Below are 27,411 nucleotides of genomic sequence, written 5' to 3'. Positions count from 1 at the left end.
GCCCCAGTATGCATGTGCTTATCAGGCCTCCAGTTGCATTACACTTGCTAAAGTCCTATGGAAAAAAGCTAGTCCCATTGCCGAGCCCAGCATCAATGAGCGGGGGGAACTATACAAAGGTCTGAACACCAGGAGTTGAGGTTCACTGAAAGTACTGTCTGCTACAGAGCACCCTCTGGCCTCTAATGAATCATGTCCTTCTCACATGCAAAATGTACTCGCCCTCTTCAAAGCTTCCAAAGTCTTATCCTATTATGTCATCAGGTATAGAATCTCATCGTCTAAATCAAGTCCAAATGCAACCAAGATCTCTTGGGTGCAGCTGCTCTTACTCTGAAGCAGTGTGAACGAAAGAGACAAGTTTTCTAGCCCTCCCACACCCCACATACTATAAGGGGCAACAACAGGAGAACTGCAATACCAACTCCCATTTTCAAACATTGAAAAGTGGAAGGCACACAGCAGTTTTGATCCACAGCTATTTTGAAATACACCCAGGCGTGATGTGGAGGCATTTTCTTGACTATGGTTCAGTTCAGTTCCCTAGAGATCCTCTGTGGCTTTCACTTCTACCCTCTGTGCTTCAGGCTCTGTTTTCTGTAATATCCTTTTTTCTTCCCTGAAGGAAATGACCCAGATTTGTAGCTGAGTTTCTCTCTCAGCTTGCTTCCTCTCCACAAAAGTTTGGGGGTCCTGAGGCATCTTTTCATTTTGAATTGTCTCTCTCTTTTAAATCTAGGTTAGTATAATATTATTACAAATTTTGTAGTTCTCTATGTATCAAATTATTATCCACTCTGCTAGACAAAAATAAAAGATTCACAAATCTCTTTAAGACAGTCTTCTCTGTGCTTGGGGCTGCCAGTCAGAGCACTATGAGAAACATAACCTTTATATTCTTGGAGGTCTTCTTGTTTAGCAGAGAGGTTCTTTGAGATACCTCTTAAATACTTCTCATGCCCTTACCAGCATGGTTCAGTGGGTTGGTGTCATCCCATGAGGTGAAAGGTCACTGGTTCAATTCCTTGTCAGGGCACATGTCTGGGTTGCAGGCCAGGTCCCTGGTTGAGGGCAGGTGAGAGGCAACTGATCAATGTTTCTCTCACACATCAATGTTTCTCTCCCTCTCTTTCTTCTCGCTTTCCTCTCTCTAAAAATAAATAAATAAAATCTTTTAAAAAAAACGTTCTTATGCCTTAACAGAGATCTTGACCCTGAGGCCATATTTTACTTCCAGCACCCTGGCTTTTATCTTCAAACCAAGGCCTTGATAATTTTTTTTTTTACTTTTAGAATGATTTTCTTCAAGAGATTAGAGAAGAAAAACAATTTTATTACCAGCCCACAAGTTCTAGATCACTTTTAGTTCTTCCAAATTCTGCTTTAAGTCTAAATAGTTTATCCTTTAGCTCAACTCAGTCCTCCTCCACATGGGCTTCTCCACATTGTTGCTTATGTTTTCCCATAGGATGCCGGACAGATGGGTGATAAAGCGACGCCTTCTAAGAAGACAAGGTCTGTTTACAAGGAATCACCAGGCTAATGGTGATTCACTTGCATCACCTTTGCTAATGTTTGTGTAGCCAAAGCTTGTCACGTGGCCAAGCCCAGAATGAAGGTGTGAGGAGCCTTATGAGTACAAATAGACGCATAGTTCACTGAGGGCCACCAAAGTAACAGTCTATCACAGCTTTCAAATCAACACTTCAATCATTTGGTTGAGCAAGGGATTAAATGTACAATTGCCATCAGAAAACTATTTTGGTATTTGTAAGACTAAATAAACTCATTTTTATAAATTTTTCTCCTTCAAAAATCCTACCAATCAAACCTGGTGTACATGGTCTGATACATTTTGGTGAGTGGATTCCACTGGAGTGGCCTTTTCCTAGTATCACGTTCCCTCAGGCATGAAGAGGCCCTGTGTTTTGTTTCCACTTGCCTTCACACCTGGAGTGTCACCTTCAGGTCAAGAACTCTTTGTAGGGCAGGAGTGAGCACGAAACAGGATTGGGGCATTCTGTTGCATCAGGATAGTCCCCAGAAATAGCATCATCTTAATAGCACCAAAACATCATTCCTCATCTTGATATACCTTTTCTTACTTTACTCGTAAAGAAGAATTAAATGGTCACTCCTCCACCAGAATTCTAACTAGATGCTGATAACTAGGTGTGGCTTGAAATTATACGCAACAGTACTTCCCTCGTCAAGCCCGAATAACCCATAGCCTTTTTCAAACTGCTTCCTTATGAGAGTTCTATAGAAATTAGCTCTGAAAGGCCTTCGGTCTTTAAAAAGAACATTTTTGGAACAAAGGTGCACTTTTTAAAGAGAGGCTTAATTCTGTTCTCTACTTCATGTTCAAGTTCTAAATGAAACTTTAAAGGGTAAGAGGGGCTTCGTGTTTTATCGCACTGTGTAGTCTATCCTTGCCACGCCTGGTGTATGTCTTCCCTGCGTGCTGACAGAAAAAACCCTGAGATGCCTGAATTCGCTGAAACTTAGGAAAAACTCTACATTCTTAGTTAATCCTTGATGAAACTACAGGTAATTCTTTAAACAGTATTTAAAATCTAGCCAAGAAGCATATATGCTCATCGTTTTTTTCTCTCCTCAGCAATTCGGTTTCATCACACAATAGTCAGTGTAACATAACCTTTTTTGTTGTTATTGTTACATAAACCTGGGAGGAAGTGTAGCTAAAACTCTATAATCAAAGTGCTCCCACAGAGCCAGTGATTTCAGCAGTGCTGATCCGGGTCTCCCCAAGGGCGTGACCTGTCCTTCCACCTCCCCCTTGTGAACGGATCTATCATCTTACCAGGCCGCAACTTTCTGTTCCTTTCACACAGCTTCATGAGCAATTAAGCAAAGGATGCTTTCCCCGCACCACCCCTTGGAGTTTTGTCATTTTGCTTTCAGTTTCCATGGCAATTTGGTCATGTTTAAAAGGCCTATAAATGCTGCTTCAAGATTAGTTCTTCTGTCAGACTTGAAAACAAAACTGCCAAGGCCAATGTGTTGGTGTATCAGAAAGCTGGAAGGTGGGGCCCATTATCAGGGATGAGCTTACAGAGAGGTTTGCAAAGCTGTTTGTTAAGCTTTGAGCACTCTGGAAGCTAAGACTTCCAAAGGAACATCCTTGGATCTCGGGGTTGGGGGCACAGTGCATCACCGAATTTAGTAACACTGGCTGGCGTATAACCTGAGTGTCTGTACTACCCTATTTATCCCCTGGATCCAGCTGGAAGAATGAAACTAACCACTTAGAACCCTCAGAAACAGCTTTTCTCCAGGGGAAGCCTCTAATAGATTTGAAATGAGAGCTGGAGGAGAGAATAGTTTAACCACAATTTGGTTAGAAAAAGCAGCCTGGGGATTTGTAGGAGCTCTGCTGGGAAGAAACAAAAGTTGATTGTTTAATAAGAAAAAATTAGCATATATGCCCCAGAAGAGGAAGAGCCTCTCACAGACAAAAATGTAGGACTTGCTGAGCCTTAGAAGCAGAGGCTTAGTGTCTCTTGTTGGAAAGGCACGTAGCGAACAGCAGCCTGAGGGGCTCGCGTACGTTGGCTTCTGTCTACCCAGCCCCATTCCGTTCTTTGTATTTCCAGACACAGAGCCCGGGATCTGCAGATTAGAAACAATAATAAGGCTATTTGTTCCGCACCTTGTTCCAGGCAGCTCGAAGCACTTGGCAGGCAGTATCTTGCTCACGCTGCTAAAGTTTCTGGGAGGGAGGGATTTACGAGCTGGCAGTGGGACCAGTTCTTTGCACCCCACCCAGCAGCACCGGTGGCATGTTTGGGCCACATCCTGCACATGTTCCCATTCAATCCGGGCTACTTTTAAAGGTCCATTTTCCTCAACACAATCCAGGGAGCCTGAATAGGAGCCCGTGCAGTCATTAGAAATGAAACTCCAGGAGACGCCTTTTGAGAAATTGTCTGAGAGAGCACCTTAAATGCAAACAGGCACGCGCTTCAGTTCGGATGGACAAATACCGGCCGACTGTCAGCTGCACGCCAGGCTCAGCACTGGCGTGTCAAGGGACTATCCCAGGCCGGCCCTGTGGGAGTGTCGGCCTGGACAGAGCTGCGTTCATCTGTGCATCCCTGATCTATCTCTTTACAGAGATAGTATTTCCAAAATGGATTACACTTTAATTTATTATTTTGTAATTTATACTTCTGCTAATAGTGCCTTAGGCTATAAATAGATATATAATTGGGATGGTTGTTTAGTATTTTTGCCTAGAACTTTCAAACAGTTCATAAGTACTGACCATGAATAGTAATTAGTGATTTCTTTTTTATTTTTACTTTTATTTTTTTATTATATTTTATTGACTATACTATTACAGTTGTCCCAATTTTCCCCCATTTTTCTCCTCCCACCCAGCACCCACCAATCTCTCAGGCAATGCCCACACCTTTGTTCATGTCCATGGGTCATGAGTTTAAGTTTTTTGGCTACTCCATTTTCTATATTATACTTTACATACCCATGGCTATTCTGTAACTATTTGTAATTCTTAATCCCCTCACCTCTTCACCCATTCCCCTACACAACCCCTCCCATCTGGTACCATCAAATGCTCTCCATATCCATGATTCTGTGTCCGTTCTTCTTGTTTGCTTAGTCTGTTTTTTAAATTCAGTTGTTGATAGATATGTATTTTTGCCATTTTACTGTTGATAGTTTTGATATTCCTCTTTTTCTTCAGTTAGTCCCTGTAACATTTCATATAATAATGGTTTGGTGATGATGAACTCCTTTAGCTTCACCTTGTCTGGGGAGCATTTTATCTACCCTTCCATTCTAAAATGATAGCTTTGCTGGATAAAGCAATCTTGGCTATAGGTCCCTGCTCTTCATCGCTTTGAATACTTCTTGCCAGTCCCTTCTAGCCTGCAAAGTTTCTTTTGAGAAATCAGCTGACAGTCTTATGGGAACTCCTTTGTAGGTAACTATCTTCTTTTCTCTTGCTGCTTTTAAGATTCTCTCCTTATCTTTAACCTTTGGCATTTTAATTATGATGTGTCTTGATGTGGGACTCTTTGGGTCCAACTTGATTGGGACTCTCTGTGCTTCCTGGACTTGCGTGTCTATTTCCTTCACCAAATTAGAGAATTTTTATTTAATTATTTTTTCAGATAGATTTCCAATTTCTTGCTCTTTCTCTTCCGTGAATGTTGGACCTCTTGAAGTTGTCCCAGAGGTTGCTTATAATGTCCTTGTTTTTTTGGATTCCTTTTTCTTCTTGTTGTTCTGATTGGTTGTTTTTTGCCTCCTTAGGTTCCAAATCATTGATTTGATTCTTGGCTTTATTCAACCTACTGTTGTTTCCCTGTAAATTGTTCTTTATATCAATCAGCGTATACTTCGTTTCTGACTGGATCTTTTTTATGCTGTTCAAGGCCTCATTAAGTTCCATGAGTATCCTTATAATCAGTGTTTAGAACCCTACATCTGTTATATTCCTTATCTTCACTTTGTTTAGTTCTTTTCCTGAAGCTTTGATCTATTCTTTCCTTTGGGCCATGTTTCTTTGTCTCCTCACTTTGTCAGCCTCCCTGTGTTTGTTTCTATGTATTAGGTAAAGCTTCTATGACCCCCTGTGTTGGTACCATGACCTACTGTAGTAGGTGTCCTGTAGGGTTCAGTGGCACAGCCTCTCCTATAACCTAAGCTCAGTAAAACTTGAGGTGTGCCCTTCATGTGGGCTGAGTACACCCTCCTCTTATAGTTGAGACTTAATTGCTTTTGGCAGTTCAATGGAAGGGATTTACCCAGGCCAATCAATTGCAAGGATTGGCTATGACCACTGACCACCAATCTCCACCCTCCATGGAGGATCAGCTGTGCAGGAGCAGGGTGCTGGAGCATGGTCTGTAGCTGTCCATTGGGTGCACAGGTCCTGGGATTTCCCAAGTGGTGCAGACCAAGGTCAGCCCCTACCTGTGTTTTGCCTGGGGTCACCCTGCCAGAGCTATAGAGCAATCTAATCTGAAAAGGCTGCTACTTGTGCTGGGCTTGGGGATTCCCAGGCAAAGCCAAACTGTGAATCCTGGCTGGCTGCTGCTAGTGCCAGGCCTGGGACCAGTTCAAAAGAGGTATTGGGGCCTTGGGGCTCACTAGGCCAGCTGTTGCTTGTTTTAAAAGATTTAGGAAGTTGTGACACATGAGTCAAGACCAGCCATGCATATGGAAAAGCTACTCTTAACAGCTGTAAATTGGGTGGATGGGGTCCTCAGGGGACCTCCAGAGTGGACAAACAGTGTTAGCCTGGTTAATGGAGTCTCAGATACAGCAACTGCCTGCCAGCTCTATAGCTCTGCCCACCTCTCTGTCTGGGAGAAAGCTGTCCCCCAGCTCTCACCTTGATGCCAGCCACTTCAGTTCTGCCTTGTTTGCCACTGGTGCCTTTGAAGTTGTTGCCCCGGTGCTGGAGCTCAGAGGTAACAAGTCTTAGTAAGTCTCTGTGTTGGTTCTTTAAGAGGAACTGCTTGAGACTCCAGTAACTTCTGACACTGGCTCAATCTCTACTGGTTTTTGCAGCCAGAAGTCATGGGGACTTATCTTCCTGCCACTGGAGCCCAGGGCTGGGGGAGCCTGGTGTGGGGCTGGGGCTCCTGACTCCAGAGACATTCCTCCAGAGATTTTATCCACCACACATGGATATGGGACCAGACTGTTCCATGTCTCCGCCCCTCCTACCAGTCTGGATGGATGTGGTCTCTTTCACTCCGTAGTTGTCAGACTTCCAGTCAACTCAGTTTCTGCCAGTTCTGCGTAATGGTTGTTTTATAATTTAGTTGTAATTTTGATATGGTTGTGCAAGAAGGCAAGCTGTGTTTACCTATGCCACCATCTTGACCAGAAGTCCAATTAGCAACTTCTAAATTACTATTTTAGTAATTAATATTTACTATTTCATAGGTGAACATCAGCAGGAGGATGATTCAAGGAACTTTAGAGTAAAATTCTTTTTTAATTTTCAATTTTTTTTAATTTTTGTTAAGTTTTTACTTACAGCCCTGGTTAGGTGGCTTGGCTGGTTGAATCATGGTGCCATACACCAAATGCCTGTGGGTTCCATCACTTCTCAGGGCACATTCCTAGGTTGTGAGTTCAATCCCCTGTCAGGGGTATGTGAGAGGCAACAAATCAATGATTCGCCCTCACATTGTTGTCTCTGCATTCCTCTCTCTCTAAAATCAATAAGCATATCCTTGGGTAAGGATTATAAATTTTTTTTTCAATTACAGTTTGCATTCAATATTATTTTATATTAGTTTCAGGTGTACAGATAGTGGTTAGATAATCATACACTTTATAAAGCATTCACCCTTATATTCCTAGCACCCAATTGGCACCAAACAATAATGCTGATGAGGGCACCAGCATTATTCACTGTATTCCCAATGCTGTACTTTACATCCCTGTGACTGTTCTGTAACTACCAATGTGTACCTCTCAGTCCCTTCACCTTTATTACCCATCCCCACAACCCCCCTTCCCTCAGGCAACCAGCACTCTGTGCTTCAGAGTAAAAGTCTGACTTCATTACTAATTTGCATTCTGACCTCAGGCAAGATCACGCCCCCTCAGGGATCCAGGTGTCCTCTCTGTAAAAAGCAGTGTCGGCTGAAAGTAGTGTGATCGTTTTTTTCTCTGCTTCCCCAGTTGTAGAATGTGGGAGAGGCGTTTTCAGTTGTCACAATAACTGACAGATGCATTATTGATAACCAAGGGCAGGATGCTGTTTTTCCTGCTCAGGAAAGTTTCACAGAAAAAGATTTTCCCGCCCCGAATGCCAGTAGCACCCCGGGTGACCATTTACACTGGTCAGTGACCTCTCACTTCCTTCCCAGTGTGACAGTCTACGCATGTGTCTCTGAAAGTTGGGTCACAAAGCGTGGAGGTTCTTTGTTCCCGAGATGTGTCCCCTGCTCACAAGGATGATAAGGACGCTCTAGAACTAGGAAGTGGCAGAGAACTGGCGTGGAGGCTCTCATCTGCAAGGTTTTCAGGATTCCCAGATTGGGCTCGGGAAAGGCCCCACTGCTCCACCCCGACTGGCTGTTGAGTCCCACTCAAGGATTTAACATTTGTGGCCCGATCAGCTTGTGTTTACATGCTCACCAGCCCAAGAATGACTCTGATGAAGGTAATGGGGCCCAGCTACCAGTGGAGCCAGACTGGACTCAGAAGTGACAGCTGAGGCCGACCAGCAAGGACAGGTATATAAGTTCCCGGTTGCTCAAGTCCTGGCCACCTGCACACCTGCACTTTCAGGGGGTCCTTGTGCTCTTTGAAGGTGACCTTGGGCTGTTTACAGTACTGTTGTCCTCCTTTTTTAAAATTATTTTATTTTATTTATTTACCTTTAGAGGGGAAGGGAAGGAGAGAGGGAGAGAAATATCAATGTATGGTTGCCTCTCATGCGTCCCCTGCCAGGAACTGGGAACTGGCCTGCAACCCAGGCATGTGCCCTGACTGGGAATCGAACCATGATACTCTGGTTCGCAGGCCCGTGCTCAATCCACTGAGCTACACCAGCCAGGGCTCACTGTTGTCCTCCATTTAGTAAATGATGTTCTGTTTGCACTAAGTGCCCTAACATTTTTTACTGTGTATTTTACCTACAGATCGACTCCTTTAAGATGTAAAGAATCAATCACTTTTAGAAATTCCTATTAACGTTATAATGTTCTTGAGGGTTCAGCCTCAATGAAATACCTCACTCTGAGGACTAAGACAAATAAATCACACCCCAAAATGGAGTAATTTTTTTCTAATATCCATGTCTAGCAATCTGGTGGCAGTAAAACACACATACACCATTCCAAATGTTTTCAAAAATAACACACAAAGCATAAAGTTGACTTATTCAGCCAGAAACACCTATTAATTTGGGCCCAGTGAGGTAAGTTGAAACAGATTTAGTACTTCTTCTTGCTTCAGGATGTCTTTGTCTTTAATTAAAAATGAAAACTAAAGCGAGATCACTGGCAGTTGGACATCTGACCGAGTCTCATTTCTGGTACAACTGTTATACAGACTACAACACAACTCACAGGGAATCTTGCACATTTGTGTGTGAACATTTGTCTGTACTCATCTCATCTTGGCTCTGCACCGCAACATCTTGTTCCGAGTTATGTATGCAAATGTGTTGATTTCCATCTTGCTGTCTGCTCACCCATTCCAAGTGTCTGGTGGAGAATCTTGAAGGAGACCCCAGAGGAGACCCCAATGAGGCAAGGAGACTGTGCTAACACCCATCCACATCCCCAGGGCTGGGGCTCGCTCAGGGAGCTGAGAAGCAAGCCACCCAGACTCAGGAGATCCCAACTGGTGTGCCCTGGCCTTCGACCAAAAGAGCCTCCCCAGGAACAATGAGATGTCCTGGATAAATCACTGGCAAACCTCGTCAGTCCTCTGAGCCCCAGCTTCTTCACCTATCACAGCAGGTTGTGGTGGGACCTAAATTAGGTAAGGTAGAGAGGGAAGACCTTTGAAAACCGCAGCCTACACATTAAAGCTAATTCATGAGATGGTGATGCAGGCAGGAGGCCTCGGGGACCAGGACCAACATTGACTTTGGGAGGGTTTGTGGAGCTTGGAGCGGAGCCATGCACCTGGGACGGTCCGTGAGGCAGTTTCAGGGCCAAGTCCCCAGGGTTGGTTGTCAAGCACAGCAGAAGTGAGCACAGCTTCTGGGAACAGGAGGCTAGCCCTGCTGTGGGGCATTAAGGTGGAAGTTGAGGGGACCTAGACCTGGAGGGACAAGGATACCAGACTAGGGGGCCACAGAAGCGGAAGTGTGACGAACGCAAGGCAGAGCAGCCCAAGCCTGATTTAGGCCGAATGTCGCCACCTCTGAGTCCGCACCTTTTTCTTTTCCTTACACGCTGTTGGTGTGAGACCTTCGACGTCTTTCTGGATTACCCTTTAAAATAATTTTTAAAAAATGCGTGTCTTCTCACAGGCTTTAAAATTAACATCTAAAACATATCTTTAAAAGTTTCAATAGTTGCAAAAGATGTAACTTTTGGTGCATTGGAAATATTGAACATTTAAAAATTAAACTCATATGAGTTTTTAAAATATTTCCAGAATAATCCAATACTATGGCAATTTGGTTTCCATCATAATTCACTCTAAATATATACCAACAAGCTTGTGTTTAATAGGCAAAACATTATTTCATCTACTCCTTAAAGTGGTATTTCCATTTCACTCTCCCCAAGTAATCCTATGACAATGTAATATATTTTATGTCTGAAATCCTTTTATTGATCACCCAGCAAAAATATCTATATGTTATGAAATTAACCCTGCACTTTAATTAATTTGAAACTAATATAAAGACTTTCCTGTGACTATATAGCTCTAGGTATCAAATATTTCTGGAATGAATTACCATTGTAGGCACTACATATTTGTAATTTATCAAGACAAATATATTATAATTTTCATAAATTATTATTAGACATAAAAAGCAAAATTTTAAAGGTTTCATTTTTATTTACTTTTGGAGAGAGGAGAAAGGAGGGCGAAAGAGAGGGAGAGAAACATTGAGATGAGAAAGAAACATCAATTGGTTGCCTCTCACATGCCCCCAAATGGGGACCTGGCCCACAACGCAGGTGTGTGCCCTGACCAGGAACCAAACAAGTGACCTTTTGATTCATAGGCCGACACTCAATCCACCAAGCCACACCAACCAGGGATAAAAAGTAAAATTTTATTGCAAAATAAAACTACCATAGATGGTGTTCTTCTTCAACATTATTCCAATTTTACAATTATTGTTGTTAACAGTTACTGTACACACTAGGAAACCTTTCTCATAAAAACAACTAGGTGAGATTAAAAGGAATTTTACCATGGCAACATCAATTACAGAGCTCCTTCTGATTCGACGTTCTATCATGAAAATTATTTTTGATGATCCAATTCTCTGACAACTCAATTAGGTCTCCCCTCAATTTTCATGAAAGCAGAAAATTAGAAATCTGAGTTACAAAGAGATGTATTACTCAGTCAATAGACTCATTCATGCACATTCTCACAAAACAGCATTTGCCTGGCATCCCAGAGATCGGCCTCCCCTGGGCGATGCACAGACTAAGAAGCGGGAGTGAGGGGGCCTCTTGCTTCTGTGAAACGGAAGCTGTGAGGGGGGTGAGGGGAGACCCTCCATGCGGCGGGCAGGCAGGGCTCACTGCCTTTCAGCTCTTGGCAGACCTCTTCCAGGGGAGGGGCACCTGTGGGGGGCAGGCCCGGGGTTTCCTTCTTCAAATCTGTGTGCGGTGTACCCTTCGTGAGCCCCCATGTGCCCACCAGGGACATGGGTCCCCAAATGTTAAGTCCACCACCTTGGAATGTCCCCACTGGGTTGGGAGCTGAGTTTCGGTGGAGCTGGTGACCCTGGACAGCTGGGGCTCCCCAACTTCTCCAAATGACAGTCTCCGGATTGGGTTTTGCTGGACATCAGTGCCCTTGGACACGTTAGCGATTCCCAGTGAAGACTCCCAGGTCAAAAACAGTTTGGGAGGTAATTAGAGAGCAGGATGCGTCCAGTGTGTGAATGAGAACCCCTGTAATTCGTGTGACAGAAGAGCAATTTTTCAATGGGTGACGCTGAGGACGACAAGAGGGTTGTTGTTCAGAAGAGAGCCCAGCACCTCACCTTGGAATAGGGAGGCCAGCACAGGACTGGACCAAATCTCCATGGTCTTTTTGGGCAAAAGACAAGTCAGGCCCCTGGATTTTCTCACAGACACCGACAAAGACAAAGGCATCACCTGGAGGGAGGCTACACTGAGGGGTGTTTGGAGAATCCCAAGAAGTACATCCCGAAACAAGAGTGATCTTTGCTGGCAGTAAGACGTGTTCAGAAAGGGCATTTGACAGCTTATCTCAAAAAAGCTACGAATGAGTAAATGTTGGCCACGGCCTTATTTATTACAAAGGTCACGTGGCTTTTTTTATGTGTGCCGTACTGCAGTGGACCCCACACACCAGAATTCAGGTCACGAATGGCTGATGGAACATTTCTCTGGGGCAAGTCTGATTTAAATAAGATGGGCCTCTGATTAAATGGATATGATCAGCACTTTGAACCTGGCTGATGATTTCAGTTCGGCAACTGCTATCACAGTTTTCCCTTCTAAAAATATAGAGTCTGGGCTTGATTTGTAATATTCAACTCTTCACAGACATGGTGCATGCCTCCCCAAAACCCGTAGGAGGTGGATTTTATACCTTGATTTATGTAACTGGTGTATTAAGATGTTTAAATACTGAGGAAATTCCTTCGCTGTTCACTAGGAAATCAAGCCTCGTTTGTGCTTCACGTTGTGGTCAGTGGCCTGTTAAGAGGCAGGGCCCGGCGATAAGCTGGCACGTCACTTTACCTTTTGGTCCTAACCGTGCCGATTTAATTAAAATGCCCTGTATCTAACCTGTTGCCTTTGCTTAATGAAAGGCATTGTAGCGCGGTTTGTGTATAATGTCCAATGAAGAGGATACAATACTTCTCAGGTTTTATAGACGATCTGTCCGGCCAGATACTGTCGAAATTCAGCGTGATGAGACACAGTAGCAAACCGTGAGTTCTTTAAGTGAGACTAAATTATAATTCAGGATCATCTTGAACAGCTATTCAAAAACGACGGTAGAATGACTACATGTGTGTGATTGGTGATGGTGCTTTTGCCAGCTCACTAGAGAGATTCGAGTAGAGGAGGATAGATCATCAACACAAAGGGGTAAACTATGTGATCATAAGGTTTAGGATAATTAAAATCAAAGTCACTTTTTAAAAGTTTGGGCCCTGGCTGGTGTAGCTCAGTGGATTGAGCACGGGCCTGTGAACCAGACATTCGCAGTTCAATTCCCAGTCAGGGCGCATGCCTGAGTTGCAGGCCAGGTCCCAACAGTGGACGCACGAGAGGCAACCATACATTGATATTTCTCTCCCTCTCTCCTTCGCTTCCCCTCTAAAGATAAATAAATTTTTAAAATCTTTTTTAAAAAGTTTGGGAAAAGTTCCCTATTATAGTTCCACCTCTTAGAGATTTGCAATGAAACCCGAATATTAAAGCCTAAAGCAACTTGTTTCACTTTGTTTAATGCAGAATTTCCCCAACTGGATTCTCCCCCAAACCTTCCCCCATCTCCAAGGAATCCGTACTTACACATAAAGGGGCCTTAGAAATGTGTGTGGTCCTCAACTCCAATCTCAGGCTCCCGAGCTGGCCTGCGCAGCCCGACCCGCAGGGGCCGCTCTTGGACCCACCTGAGGGGCCTAGACCCGAGACTGGTTTGTTTCCACCACCCGTTCCCTGCTCAGGCAGCATTGTCTCTGCTGTGGTTTCCTGCTGGTGCCGGTTTTAGGTGGGGTTTCGTGTGACAGGAAGGTTCCTGTGCAACTGACTTGGGCAGCACCCACTGCAGCCATGTGCCTGCAGGTGCCTACTAAGCCTTGTGAGCCACTCTCAAATAACCCCGAGTGGACGGTCAGCGTGGCGCTTCTCCAGCTGCCTTTCTGGGTCTCCTGGTCATCAATAATGTGGACCAAGCCAAGACAGGAATATGACCAGCTGCTGAGTCAAGGAAAACTCCAAACATGAGTGGTGTGGGTGGGTGCGAGTGTGTAAGAGAAAGATCATGTGACTGTATAACTGTCTTTCATTACATGCACAACCACATGGATTTTACCCACCTGGTTTGCATTTTCCACCTTTTCATGGCAAAAAAAAGCAAAGTAAGCACTACAACAATGATAGGGTGAACATACAAATGTCCAGTGTCACAGCTGGGACAGAAGCCTCCCGAGACGTTTACTGCATACGACTGGGGGTCAGGTGGCCTGACTTGGGTTGTGGGTTGAGACATCTTATCTCTTTAATACGTAAAATTAAGCCCCTGCTGTCCTTTCCCTTCATTCACCAAGAAGACTACAAGTTAGAAATGAGTCAATACTTTATGCCCACGTCCTGAACAATTTGGTTAGAGTGCAAATACAATCACACTCTCCATTCTTGATGGGAGCTCAAAATCCAAACAAATCAGTCAGTACTTGCTGGGAAACAACACCTGAAGAGTGAGCTTCCAAGCTCCTTGTTTCTGGGAACAGAGGCACCACGGAGCATTTCTGCTTGTCATTCAGTCTACGCACCTGCTCGGAATGAGTGAGTCTGGCAGAACCAGTGACACGGATTACTGATCCCGTCTCAGCCGGAATCCGCTTTGCCCCCTGAAAACCCCTGCTCTCACCTGTGAAGCTGGAAAATAACTAATGTGTTTTTATGAGCTCCCACAAATGCAGGAGAACAAAACTCTGAATAGCTGGAAGAAATGAGATAAAGAACCAAAATGAGCCTTTGATCTCAAAATCACTTGAGATTTCTTGGAGAATTTCCCCCCCAAACCCCCTTTCTGGGTAGACGAAGGCAGCAGAAACCAAATGGTTCACCTGCAGTGTATGGAGGTGCCCAGCCAAGGTGGGGCTCTGGTGCCAGGGGCTCAGGCTCAGAGAAAACCACCCCTGCAGAGCCCAGGAACAAATGGCGTGAAGCCAGACCATCAGCTGGGTGCTTATGTCAAGGGGACAAAGAGTTTTCTATGTCCGCAGGGGGAGGGGAGGAGCAGGGAGAATGTGCCATCTAGGGCTGGGAGCCCTTTGGGGGGTTGATGCATTACCTTCTGCTTCAGTGTATCAGGTGTGGAGAACAGCTGCAGCGGGTTTGAAAGAGAAACAATGTTTTCCTCTCCATCAGCTCTTCCAGGCAGCAGCTAAGGGGAGGGAGAAGCAGAGAGTAACTGTGTGGCTCAAGGGCATTCTCTGATCCAAACCCACAACCTTGCATAAATCTGTCATTTTGATTCTGCTGCAGAAGCCACCGCACACCTGAAAGGCGGAAAATCAAAATGGGTCCAGGTGTTTCCTGGCTGTGAGGCAGGGTGGAGGGAAATGTTCTTGGTGGTGGTCAGGGCTGCCTTGAGCCTTGGGCTGGGGCTGGAGGGGTCTCTGCCTGTGAACCTGGCCGTGTGGTGGAAGTCTTATTTACACAGGACAAATGGGGCAGCGGGAAGGACAGTGCAGCCCCACATTCACAGGGGTCGGTCTGTGAGGCTATCAAAATACAGGAAATCTGAAGGTGGAGGCCACGTTGGTGTTTAAATCTGTGAACAAGCGATATCTGTAGGAGGACGGAATTCATGGGTCACTCCTGGGCCCTGGGCTTTGAGGAGAGAGACTTTAGTAATGTGGGGTTAGACAAAACTCTAGATGTTGGAGTTCCTTTAAGCTATTTTTCTGACTCTTCCCCAAATGATCCTCAAGTATTTATAATCAACTTCCTTTTTCTATGTTTCTGTCTCTGTGCAGACCGACTGCACATCAATTGTTTGCCTGTGGAGGGAGGCTTCACCGATACTTCTCTCATAGGGAGGCCGCTCCAGTGCTGATGTGGCATCAACAGAAACGAGTCCCCACCACCTGGGCCGAGGCAAGAAAAGCCAGGGGCTGTGGCAGAAAGATTCGGGCCCTGGGGGCAGGCAGGCCATCTGCGAGCAAATTGCAGCTCAGATATTCACCTTGAACTCTCAGCCTCAACGATCGCGCCCCTGAAGTGCGGATGATGGCCTCCCCTCACACAGCTGCTGTGGGCCCTGCAGGTCACCGTGCGAAACACAGGCACACAGCAGCCCTGCAAGTGGCAGCAGTCACTGCTGGTTTTATCGCGTTGTCACTCTTCCTCCCAGGCCTGGAAACACTAAGGGTGACACTGGTCTATTAAGGATAAATTGTGCATATTTGTGAGGCCAAGCTGAGGTCCCAGCAAGGGGCTGACTGCTAGAGGAAGTGGTGTACCTGGGACAGGTGGGCATCATGCCCCAAACCCAGGGGGGAGGGAGGAGTGGGAAGGACAGGGAAATAGTGACATCATCATGATACAGGGTGCAGCCAAGCGGGGGGGCCCAGAAAATATTTGGAATGGTGTCCAGAACTCAAAGTGTATAGGAATATTGGAGGAAATATTATTAAGATGTCCTCACCCCACCCAGGTGTCATTTGGGGGAAGGGACGAATGGAGCAGGGCCATTGAGAGCTGTTTTGCATAACAACAGTTTTGCAGCTAACCTCTGGAATGGTCATTTAACATATCTATAACCTTTAACTGGTTTCATAGATATGTTAAATAGCTGTGGCCAAGTTTTGAGTCAGGGAGAAGTGAGTGGCTGCTACCCAGGATGTAAGGGGGTTGGGGTGGGGGTGGGGGGCTGATGCTCAGAGAGAGTGCCAGTGGGAGAGGCATGTGGCTTTAGCAGAGTGAGGACCCCCTCTTGGCCAGGTGAGAGGGAGAGCCACGCTGTTTTGGAAAGATGTAGACCCCTGTAGCCATTAGGAGGGAGAGCCACACGGTTTCAGCAGAGTGCAGACCCCTTCTTGGCTAGGTGAAAGGGGAGACCACGCAGCTTTGCCAGAATGGAGATCCCTGCGGCCAGGTGAAGAAGAAAGACGCGCTTTTGGTGGAGTGCGGCTTTGGTAAAAGAGGCCCACATGGCTTTGGGGCGCTCGTTTTGGCCAAGTGGCCTGGAAAGCAGGAGAGACTTTGACTGGAACTTGGTACAAAGAACTCTTGCCAGTGGAAGGTGCCGCATGACTTTGGATTAGTTGGATATCCTGCCTGGACAGGCGACACAGCTCACAGTGCCAGCAACCTGAAAAAACAGATGTGTGCTCTTTTCCTGATTTACGGTACCCAGAGTTGGGACAGTGGGAGAAGGGAGTGCTGTGTGTGGGTGTGTGTAGGTGTATACCCTTAAAGACTTTGATATTTTAATGAAGGCACTAGGCCTGAATAGCATTAAATAAACATTTTGTTTCCTTTTCACAAATCTCTGGCATTGAGAGATGTCTTTCCAATTGGCAGCGGACAGAAGAGCCCAATAGATATTAGTGTATCGTCCTTGGGAGGGGCCCCTGTTTTCTGAAGCAGCTTTTGGCATCCCTGGGTGGATCCAAGTTTTGCCCCCCCTCGGACCCTTGTTCGGTAACAATCAGACTGGACAGAAAGTTCTCACCTGGGCGGGGGCAGACTTTCAGGACTGAAACGTTCTGCCTAGACAAGACCAAGCAGAAATGGACTGGAGCCCAGGATTGTGCTGCTAGAGACGCACAGGACGGGGCTCATCGCATGGGCTCCTCCAGAGGAAGGTGTGAGCACCCCCACCCCCACCCCCAGGCCACAGCGGGGAGGGCCCCAAGCGTGGAACTTCGAGTGTGGCCCGGGAGGTGCAGATCACTGGAAGGGTATGCCCTTGAAACTGCCTTGACGGCCACCTGATTTGGTCAGATACCTTCCTTATACATATGTTTATTTGTAAGTTATTCATCTGATAACATATAAAGTACGGCTTAGCTGAAAAACCAACCCGAAGAGGCCTGTGTGCGGCGTGGTGCGTGCAGTTGACAATGCTGCGTCGCGCACCTGAACGCTGGTCAGGAGGGCGCATCCACGGTCACGGTTCTCACCCAGAAAAAACCCATAAGGTTCGGTGTTCTCTTCCTGGCCCTCGGTGGGTCTGCTGTGCACCCAGTTTCGACACTCCCGGCCCCCCAAACAGGACGCCGGTCACAGGACGGAGGTTTTCCCCTCCACTCCCACAAAGATAACTCGTTTTTCTTTCTCTAGTGTCAGTGGTCTTAAAAGAGGGCAAGTAGAATTACTTTTGAGTTTTGTTTTGTAGGTCAGAGGGTTAAAACCAGAGAGAGAAAACCATCTGATGGCAATTATTTATGTACTAGACGCACACAGAGCCCAAACTGATGCTTCTGAGAAAAACCGGAGGTGACAGAAACAGAAAGGTTAGCGCTTCTCCGAGTGGGAATGCTGATCTCTGACTCACCTGTCGCTCACAGATCTGACCTGACGCTTTATTTGTACTCCACTCAGACCCAGTGAGAGCTGCCTCGTTCGCCCCCGGAGGCCCTGTGGGCAGGCATGAAAGTGGAACACCTCAGGGCGCCCTCGGGCACGTGTGCCACCACGCTCAGCCAGGCAGCGAGTTAAGAGGGAGGGAGCTCTGCCAACAGGCCTCCCCCGCCCCCGCTCTCAGGCCAGCTCCTGCAGACGCTCTTCACACCTTCACACAAGGCACCCTCCCCGACCCCCACCAGGAGTGCTTTTGTTCCTCTCCTGCGATCCCCTTCAGCTATTCTCCAAATCCTACTCACCTCACAAACTTCTCTTAAGCTTTTAAAAATGGATTGCTTCCATTGCCCCCCAACTCAGTACCACTCCCATAACCAGCTGTTTGCATTTCTGTCTCTCTCCACTTTGCTTTGAGCTCCATGGGGGCGGTGATAGCATCTCAGTGTCTTTGGGGGCCCTGGCCCTGGACCAACAGACTCTGTCTTAGGAGGTTCCAGCATTCCTTGTTGGATTATTGTCTTCTCCAGCCCCCTGTGTTTTATCTCCTGCCTTGCCTGGAGTGTCCACCTCTTGCTAAGAACACTTATCTCTTATGCTGTACCCTGATTATCCATTGCCATATGATAAACCACCCCAAAACTTAGTGCCCCACAACATGATTTAGTATTTCTCATGGTTTGATGGGTTGGCTGAACTTACATCAACAATTCTTCAGTTCTCCCTGGTAGAAATCGTGGTCACGTGTGTGGCTACATTCGGCTAGGGGGCTTAGCTGGGCCAGAACAGCCAAACAGGCTTCACTCAGGCGACAGGCGATTGGTGCTGGCTATTGGCTGGGGCCTGTGAGTTTGCCCCGATGTGGCCCCTCTTGCTCCACAGTCAGATGGGCTTCCTTACCATGTGGCAGCCAAGTTCAAAAACAGCAGAAGCCACCTCTACACCACATTGCTTCCCGCATTCTGTTGGCCAGAGTGATTCGCAAGGCCAACCAGATTCCACAGGAGGGAAGGCAGAACCCACCCCTTGATGGAGGGGAAGCTCGTGTACATGGGGAGAGGAGAAATCGATGGTGGCCTGCTTCAAAGACCATCTCCCCTCCTCAAGTGGTCCTTATCACAGGACCTTCAGTTCTTCTGAAGGATTTGCTTCACTCCGCTGTGCTTGGCACCTTGTTAGCGTCCGGTTTACTCATACACAGACTCAACCACTTGACAAGGGCTGCTCTCTCTGTCCTGAGCTAATCTGCATTCTTCCTGCCAGATGCCTGCCCCCTGGTCTCCACCTCAAGTCCTTTGTTTTGCTGAAACAATTGGGGTGGGAGGCCTTTAAAACCCTCTTTGACAGGGAGCAATCACTTCCTCTTTGGAATCTAATGTGGAGAAAAGACACCCTATTATGCAGGAACTTGGATGCTTCCTGCCAAATATCATTGACTGTTTTCCCCAGGAACACCACTTGGAGCAGGAGGGTTTCATCAGTTTTGTATTAGTAAAGGTAGGCTAATCAATGCAACGACAAACCCCACAATTTCAGTGACCTAACACATCAGAGTTTAATTTTATTCATAATGAAACCAGAAAAGACGGGCGTCCATGCCATCACATACTGAACCCAATAAGCAGGAAGATTGAATCTTTATGGGCACTTTATTCAGATGGCTGGTGATCTGAAGGTGGCAGGTTCATACCCTAACCTTTACGTTCCTTTTTAAAATGGCCCTTTTTATAAGGAGACCAAGGGTAGGTAAGGGGGTTGGAGTTCAGGGAAAAGTCAATTGGATTAAAAAACTGCAGCATTCTCGCCCTGGGCAGTGGTCATCTCACCCTGGAGTACAATGGCTCAGATACCATCTCCATCACTTGCAGTCCTCCTGAGGCCCAAAGGTGGAACTGCTTATGGTCTCCTGGAGTCAGGGTGGGTCACACCTCCAGTTCCCGGAACAAAGCTTTCACACGCATTGATTATTAAGTGTCTTAGCTGTTACTTAAACTAAAATTTTCCAACTCTTGAGTACCCTGTCAGTAACACTGAGAAGTGGGCCCCAGTCAATGGGGCACTGGGCTCACGCAGTCATTCAAGAACCTGAGGTGGTGGCAATGCTGCCACCATTGACCTGTGACTTCCAAGGTCATCCTGGGCACTAACGTGCAGCTAGAAAAGAAAAAAGAAGCATGGGAGATTTTTATAAGTCTGACATGGGAATGGTATAGATCACTTCCTCTCACATCATCAATTCCATTGGCCATATCTCAGTCACAGGGCCAAATTCAGCTGCAACAGAAACCAAGAAATGTAGTCTAGCTGTGTGCTCGGAAAGGAGAGGAAACAAGTTCGGCAGCCACAGTGTCCTGGACCGTATACACTACGCACACAGCATTACTTATTCCTGTTAGTGCACAGCTCACACTCACTGTGAACATTCAGACCCAGGATGAGGAGGGTGAGCAAGCCTATAAAAGCTAAGGAGGGGTGAGCGCATTTTTCCTCTACTTTCCCTGAGTATGAAACATCTTTCCAGATGTGTGCACAGCACCATCTGCTGCTCAGACTAAAAGGAGGGAAAGGAAACCGCACTGCGTTGGGATCCCAGTAAGAAGGCCAGAAGGATCAGAACTGAGTACATGCTGTGGCAACTTCAGCGGTTTGCTAACCATAGGAGATTAGGGGAGACTCCTATAGCAGCTGTCTTCACTGCATAGACAGTGACCAGAAATCGTGAGGGTGAGGGAGAGGACCATTTGGTTGACTTTGCCTTGGTTTACTTATCTCTGAAATTAAACAAGGAGGTAAACACAGGAGTGAGAATCAAGAGGACTGTGTAAGGGTGTCTCCGTAGGAAGGCAGCTGGGTACAGCGGAGCACTTGATTGGGGTCAAAAAACCTAGGACTGAGCCTCAGCTTTGTCGTTACCTGGGCTGCATTTTTCTCGGTTTTAAACTAAGGGAACAAGAAGACTTGTCTAGATCCCTTTCAGCTGAAAGTTCTAACCCAAACTCTTCTATGAACCATTTAAAGAAAGTGGATGAAGCCATAAGAGTATATTAGATCCCCAGGGAGAGTGGCTTTTGCCTTTTCTCTTTAAAAATCCAAACCCATTAGCTTTTTTAAAAGATTTTATTCATTTATTTTTAGAGAGAGAGGAAGGGACTAAGAAAAAAACAGAAACATTGATGTGAGACAGAACCATGGATCAGTTGTACACTCCCCAACTGGGTACCGGACCTGAAACCCAGGCATGTGCCCTGACTGGGAATCCAACTGGTGGCCTTTCACTTTGCAGGACGATGCCCAACCGACTGAGCAGCGCTCATCAGGGCCCTGATCCATATGTTTTGATTTTCATATAAGAAACACCTATTGCTTGTATTTAAAGAAACATAAATATGTACAAGGTCTATCCAGGAAAAGTCCAGCCACTGTTAATATAACAAGAATCATTTGTGCAACATCAATGTAACCTGGCAGCCAAGGAGTAAAAACTGGATTGTGCGTGTGTGAACAATGACAACTTCACTGTACTGGCCAGTGGGGGCGGTAGATGCTGTTAAGTGAGCATGCGCATTGTGTGGCCGTCACACTCAAAATGATTGAGCGAGTAGAGCAACGAAGCTGTATCAAATTTTGAGTTAAGCTTGTACATTCCTCTGCAGAAACTATTCAGATGATTCAGAAGGTCACAGCTATGGGCACCTGGAGATTGGCAGCTTCATCACAACAACTTGCCTGCTCACACATCACATCTCGTGCAGTTTTTTTGTGAAACATCAAATCACCCAGGTGACTCAGCCCCACTACAGCCCAGACTGGCACCCTGAGACTTCTGGCTTTTCCCAAAACTAAAATCACCTTTAAAAGGGAAGAGATTTCAAGATTGTTGATGAGATTCTGGAAAATATGATGGGGCAGCTGATGGTGATTGGGAGAACTATGTGAGGTCCCAAGGTACCTACTTTGAAGGGGACTGAGGCATCATTGTCCTATGTACAAGGTTTCTTGTATCTCATATCTTCTTCAATAAATGTCTCTATTTTTCATATTACATGGCTGGATACCTTCTGGACAGACTGTGTATGTATTTTCAGTTAGGTAGGTAGGACTTCCTGACTGTTTGGGAGTCAGCAAGACAGGAGAGAGTTTCTAGTTTAGTACAACTTGTTGGCTGATGAAATCCTTCAACTAGTTAATACCAATAATAGTTAATGAACTTTCGAGCATCAGCTCTAAGTCAGGCACATTCTAATCACCTTGTATAGATTTTCTCAATTTTCATAACAGCCACTGCACAGAGTACTAGTGTTGGCCCATTTTACAAAAGAGGAAACAGAGACACAAAACATCAGTGGAAGAACAAATTAGAAATGGGGAGGAAGGGAAGACTTGAATGACATTGTGGAGAGGAACTTCTATGCCCAGTTTCAACCCCACATCCTGACCTAGAACACCTACCTTAGACTGTTACACAGGTGAGAAACAAATTTTTATTGGGTAAGCCACTAAAATTTGGGAAAAGCTTAGTTACAGGAATAACAGAGTGTGGATCTCTTGCTATAGCTAATTAAAACAGTGGGACATAAACATGATAAATTAAATCTTGTACATGTTAAGTTTGAAATCTTGTGGACAACTGGATGAAAATGGCCACTAGGCACACAGTGAGAGTTTGCAGGGACACCTGGAGTCATCATTGGAATATGCAAATTAACCGGTGCATGCTTGGTATTAAATAAATAATTAAATGAGTCACCTAAATTTTCTCTTTCTGCCAACTCACCCCGTGGCTGTGAGCTCTACATGACTGTGAAATGGGACGTGCAAGCCTGCTTCTCCTCCAATGGCCTCATTTCCCTTATGTGTCTTCACAGTACGAACATGTCACCACTCAACATGATTCCAGCCTTTAAAACCCAGCTTTCTTTCTAATCACTCTCAATTTGAGCCAACTGCCTCGTCTCTTATTCAACTGAAAAAACAAAGAACAAGTCTTCTGTTGACGAAATGCTATTCTTACCTCCGACCCTGACCTTAGACTCAATCCCATGCGAATGTGACCCTACTGTGTAAATTTGGGAATTAAAGTTCTCCAGATGGCAGCTCACTTCAAGAGAGATTTGGGTCTCCCAGGGAAAACGCACAGTGTGCGATGAGGAGAGGACCAAAGGTGGCACCCTGGGAAACCCCAACCTTTGGGAGGTGAGTGGGAACAAGAAGTTGCTCACAGGACTATAGCGGAAGTAGCAGGGGAAGTAGGAGGAGGACCAGGAGTAAGTAACGCATGCCCCCAAAGCCACAAGAAAACAGAATGCCAAACTAAAACAAAAACCCAAAAAGCCGAGGAAAGGATCACAAGATTTGTCAATAAAAATGTCACTTGCAATTTTTGTCAGAACAATTTCAATGAACTTGCAGACATAAAAATCTGATTTTAAGGGATTAGAAAAATGAATAAAAGATAATGAAGAGGGACCAGGGCTCTAAGAAGTCTGGGAATGACGGCATGGCTTCAACAATAGTATTTGATACTCTCTTAAGAAATAATTACTTATGTATTTCTTTTTTAAGGTTTTATTTATTCACTTTTAGAGAGAAGGGAAGGGAGGGAGAAAGAGAGGGAGAGAAACGTTGATCCGCAGCTCCCCATATGCACCCAGATCAGGACCAAACGTGCAGCCCAGGCAGGCACCCTGACCAGGCATCCAACCAGCAGCCTTTCACTTTGCAGGACATGCCCAACAAACTGAGCCACACCAGTCAAGGTGAATAATTTTTATATTAATATAATTATTATTTATTTATAAACCATAATGTGTAATTTATGGATATAAAATTTGTTGACATAAATTAATCGCATGCATTAATGCCATATAAATATAAATTTATATAAAATATTTTCAATGCATTGATAATTTATATATTAAAATATGTAAATTAATTACAATTATACTTTAATATGACACCCCTCCACCCACCTCTAGGCCCATGGAACCTACTCTTGTGCACCTTTCTCGATACCAGGTCTCATGACAATAGCTGGTGTGGGTTGAGCCCTGACTACAGGGCTTGGCTGTTTCAAGTGCTTTCTATAGATGGGTTCATTTAGTCATCAAAACAAGTTGTTTTTGTGTCCCCTTTACAGATGAGGAAGCTGAGGCACATAAAGGTTAAGTAACTTCACCAAAGCCACACAGATGGTAAGCGACGTATCCAGGATTAAAAGCCCAATTGTCTGGCAGGAGAGTCTGGCCCTTTTCCATCTGGCATGGCGGTGTAGTAATCCCGCCTGTCTGAATGCTCAGAGACATCTCAAATATGCTTAGATATTTTGTTTTTGATGCTTCGTAGGATGCTGGCAAGAAGAGCAGGAGACAGAGAACAAGGTAGCTAGACTAAGATTTCTTTTATGTAATGAGATGGGGAAATATAGCTTAAAATAATATATCTAAATATAAACTTAAGAAATACAGATATCAACTTTCTACCAAGATGGAGGCATAGATAGATAGTCTTTGCACAACTAAAAAAGGAGAACAACAGATTTAAAAATAAAAAACAATCAGAACTACCAAAAAATCAAACTGTATGAAAGTCCGACAACCAAGGACTTAAAGAAGAAACAATTATCCAGACAGGTAGCGGGGGCAGAGATGGGAAGCTGGGGGAGAGAACACGTGCGGAGAGGTGGTGGGCCAGTGGCAGCTGGAGGACTGAGCAGTCCCACATTCATGTGTGGGTAAGTGAGGAGGAGCAAGACAGACCTCAAAACCCAGGGTTCCAGCAAGGGAAATAAAGCCTCAAAACCTCCGACTATAAAAACCTGTGGGGGTTCCAGCAGTGGGAGAAATTCCCAGTTTCACAGGACAGTTCATTGGAGAGACCCACAGGGTTTCATAAAATACACAAAACCACCCACCTGGGACTTAGCAGCAGAAGGGCCCAATTTGCTTGTGGGTAGTGGGGGAAATGACTGAAAGTGGGCCGAGAGCCAAGCAAGCAGCATTGTTCCCACTCGGACCCCTCCCCACTCACAGACAGCACCACAACCCAATGACATGGGTTGCCCCGCCCTGTTGAATACCTAAGTTTCCACCCCTTACTACGTAACAGGTGCTCTGAGACAAAGAAATATGGCCCTAATGAAAGAACAGGTCAAAGGTCCAGAAAAAGAACTAAGTGACAAGGAGATAGCCAACCTATCAGAGTCAGAGTTCAAAACACTGGTAATGGAATTACCAGAATTGGTTGAGTATGGTCATAAAATAGAGGAAGACGTGAAGGCTATGCAAAATGAAATTAAGAGAAACGTACAGGGAACCAACAGTGACAGGAAGGAAACTAAGACTCAAATCAATGGTTTGGAGCAGAAGGAAGAAATAAACACTCAGCCAGAACAGAATGAAGAAACAAGAATTCCAAAAAAATGAGGAGAGGCTCAGGAACCTCCAGGACAACTTTAAACATTCCAAAATTCAAACCATAGGGGTGCCAGAAAGAGAAGAAGTGCAAGAAACTGAAAATTTATTTGAAAACATAGTGAAGGAAACCTTTCCTAATTTGGCAAAGGAAATAGACTTCCAGGAAGTCCAGGAAGCTCAGAGATTCCCAAAGAAGTTGGACCCAAGGAAGCACACAACAAGGCACATCATAATTACATTACCCAAAATTAAAGATAAGGGGAGAATCTTAAGAGCATCAAGAGAAAAGGAGACAACTACTTACAAAGGAGTCCCCATAAGACAATCAGATGATTTCTCAAAAGATACCTTGCAGGCAGGAACAGGCTGGAAAGAAGTATTCCAAGTCATGAAAGGCAAGGACCTACATCCAAGATTACTCTATGCAGCAAAGCTATCATTTAGAATGGAAGGGCAGGTAAAGTGCTTCCCAGATAAGGTCATCATCACCAAGCCCTTATTATATGAAATGTTAAAGAGACATATCTAAGAAATTGAAGATCAAAAACTGTGAACAGTATAATGACAACAAACTCACAACTATAAACAAATGAACCTAAGGGGGGAAAAAACCAAACTAAGCAAACAACCAGAACAGGAACAGAATCACAGAAATGGAGATCAATCACATAGAGGGTTTTCAGTGGGAGGGAGAAAGGGGAGAATGGGGGAAAAGGTATAGGGAATAGGAAGCATAAATGGTAGGTACAAAATAGACAGGTGGAGTGGCCCTGGCTGGTGTAGCTCAGTGGATTGAGCGCGGGCCTGCGAACCAGAGGATCGCGGTTCGATTCCCAGTCAGGGCACATGCCTGGGTTGTAGTCCAGTTCCCTGCAGGCCAACTCCCAAGGCAACCATACATTGATGTTTCTCTCCCTCTCTCCTTCCCTCTAAAGATAAATAAATAAATAAAATCTTTAAAAAAAATAGACAGGTGGAGGTTAAGAATAGTGTAGGAAATGGAGAAGCCAAAATGTACAAAATGTACAACCCATGGACATGAACTAAGGGTGAGGGGTTGGGGATGCTGGGGGTGGTGCAGGGTAGAGGGGGATAAAGGGGAGAAAAACATGGGGCAACTGTAATAGCATAATCAACAAAATATACTTAAAAAAGAAAAAGAAGTACAGATCTCTTTATTAAATAAAAAGTGATTTTCAGTTTAGATGAATCTTCCTCTCTTGGTCCCAAACAGCCCTAATCCTCTTCTTAGGGTGTTAATTGTATCTACAGCATGCATTTTATAATCATAATTTCAACCTTGAAAGCAGCTGTATAAAATAAATATGGATCTATGGAAAAGCAGAATATCTATAACAAACATGTCATGTCAAGTGTTCCTATTATATATCAACTTATTGAAGTAAAAATGGCCCAATTGGATTTTCTCAGAAAACTGAAAATGGAACTGCCTTTTGACCCAGCAATTCCACTGCTGGGATTATACCCTAAGAACCCTGAAACACTAATCCAAAAGAACCTATGCACCCCAATGTTCATAGCAGCACAATTTACAATAGCCAAGTGCTGAAAGCAACCGAAGTGCCCATCAGTAAATGAATGGATCAAAAAACTATGGTACATTTACATAATGGAATACTATACAGCAGAAAGAAAAAAGGAGCTCCTACCTTTTGTGACAGCATGAATGGAACTGGAGGACACTACGCGAAGTAAAATAAGTCAGGCGGTAAGGGACAATACCATATGATCTCACCTTTAACTGGAACATAATCAACAAAAGAAAAAGGCAAACAAAATATAACCAGAGACACTGAAATTAAAAGCAATCTAACAATAGACAGAGGGGAGGGGAAAGGGGACAGTGGGGAGAAGGGTTTTCAGGAACTACTATAAAGGACACATGGACAAAACCAAGGAGGAGGGTGGAAGCAAGGGAGGGAGGTGCATTTGGAGGGGGTGGTGGGAGTGGTGGGGAGAAAATGCAGACAACTGTAACTGAACAACAATAAAGTAATTTTTAAAAAATGGTCCATTTG

At 45.1% G+C, this 27,411-nt stretch overlaps 1 long non-coding RNA gene across 1 annotated transcript; it reads right to left on the bottom strand.

Annotated features, from left to right (window-relative positions):
- Positions 1 to 1,122: 1,122 nt before the first annotated feature.
- On the bottom strand, positions 1,123 to 27,071 carry LOC119000840 (uncharacterized). Its single transcript, XR_005069418.1, has 3 exons — positions 27,043 to 27,071; positions 14,725 to 14,817; positions 1,123 to 1,150 (listed from the first exon to the last, which is right to left on the bottom strand). It is a non-coding gene; the product is annotated as an uncharacterized LOC119000840 (long non-coding RNA).
- Positions 27,072 to 27,411: the final 340 nt, after the last annotated feature.

Source organism: Sturnira hondurensis, unplaced genomic scaffold, assembly GCF_014824575.4.
Source record: "Sturnira hondurensis isolate 20B ecotype Veracruz unplaced genomic scaffold, ASM1482457v3 Scaffold0016284, whole genome shotgun sequence".
Lineage (NCBI taxonomy): Eukaryota > Metazoa > Chordata > Mammalia > Chiroptera > Phyllostomidae > Sturnira > Sturnira hondurensis.
This window is presented reverse-complemented; position numbering and strand designations above follow the sequence as displayed.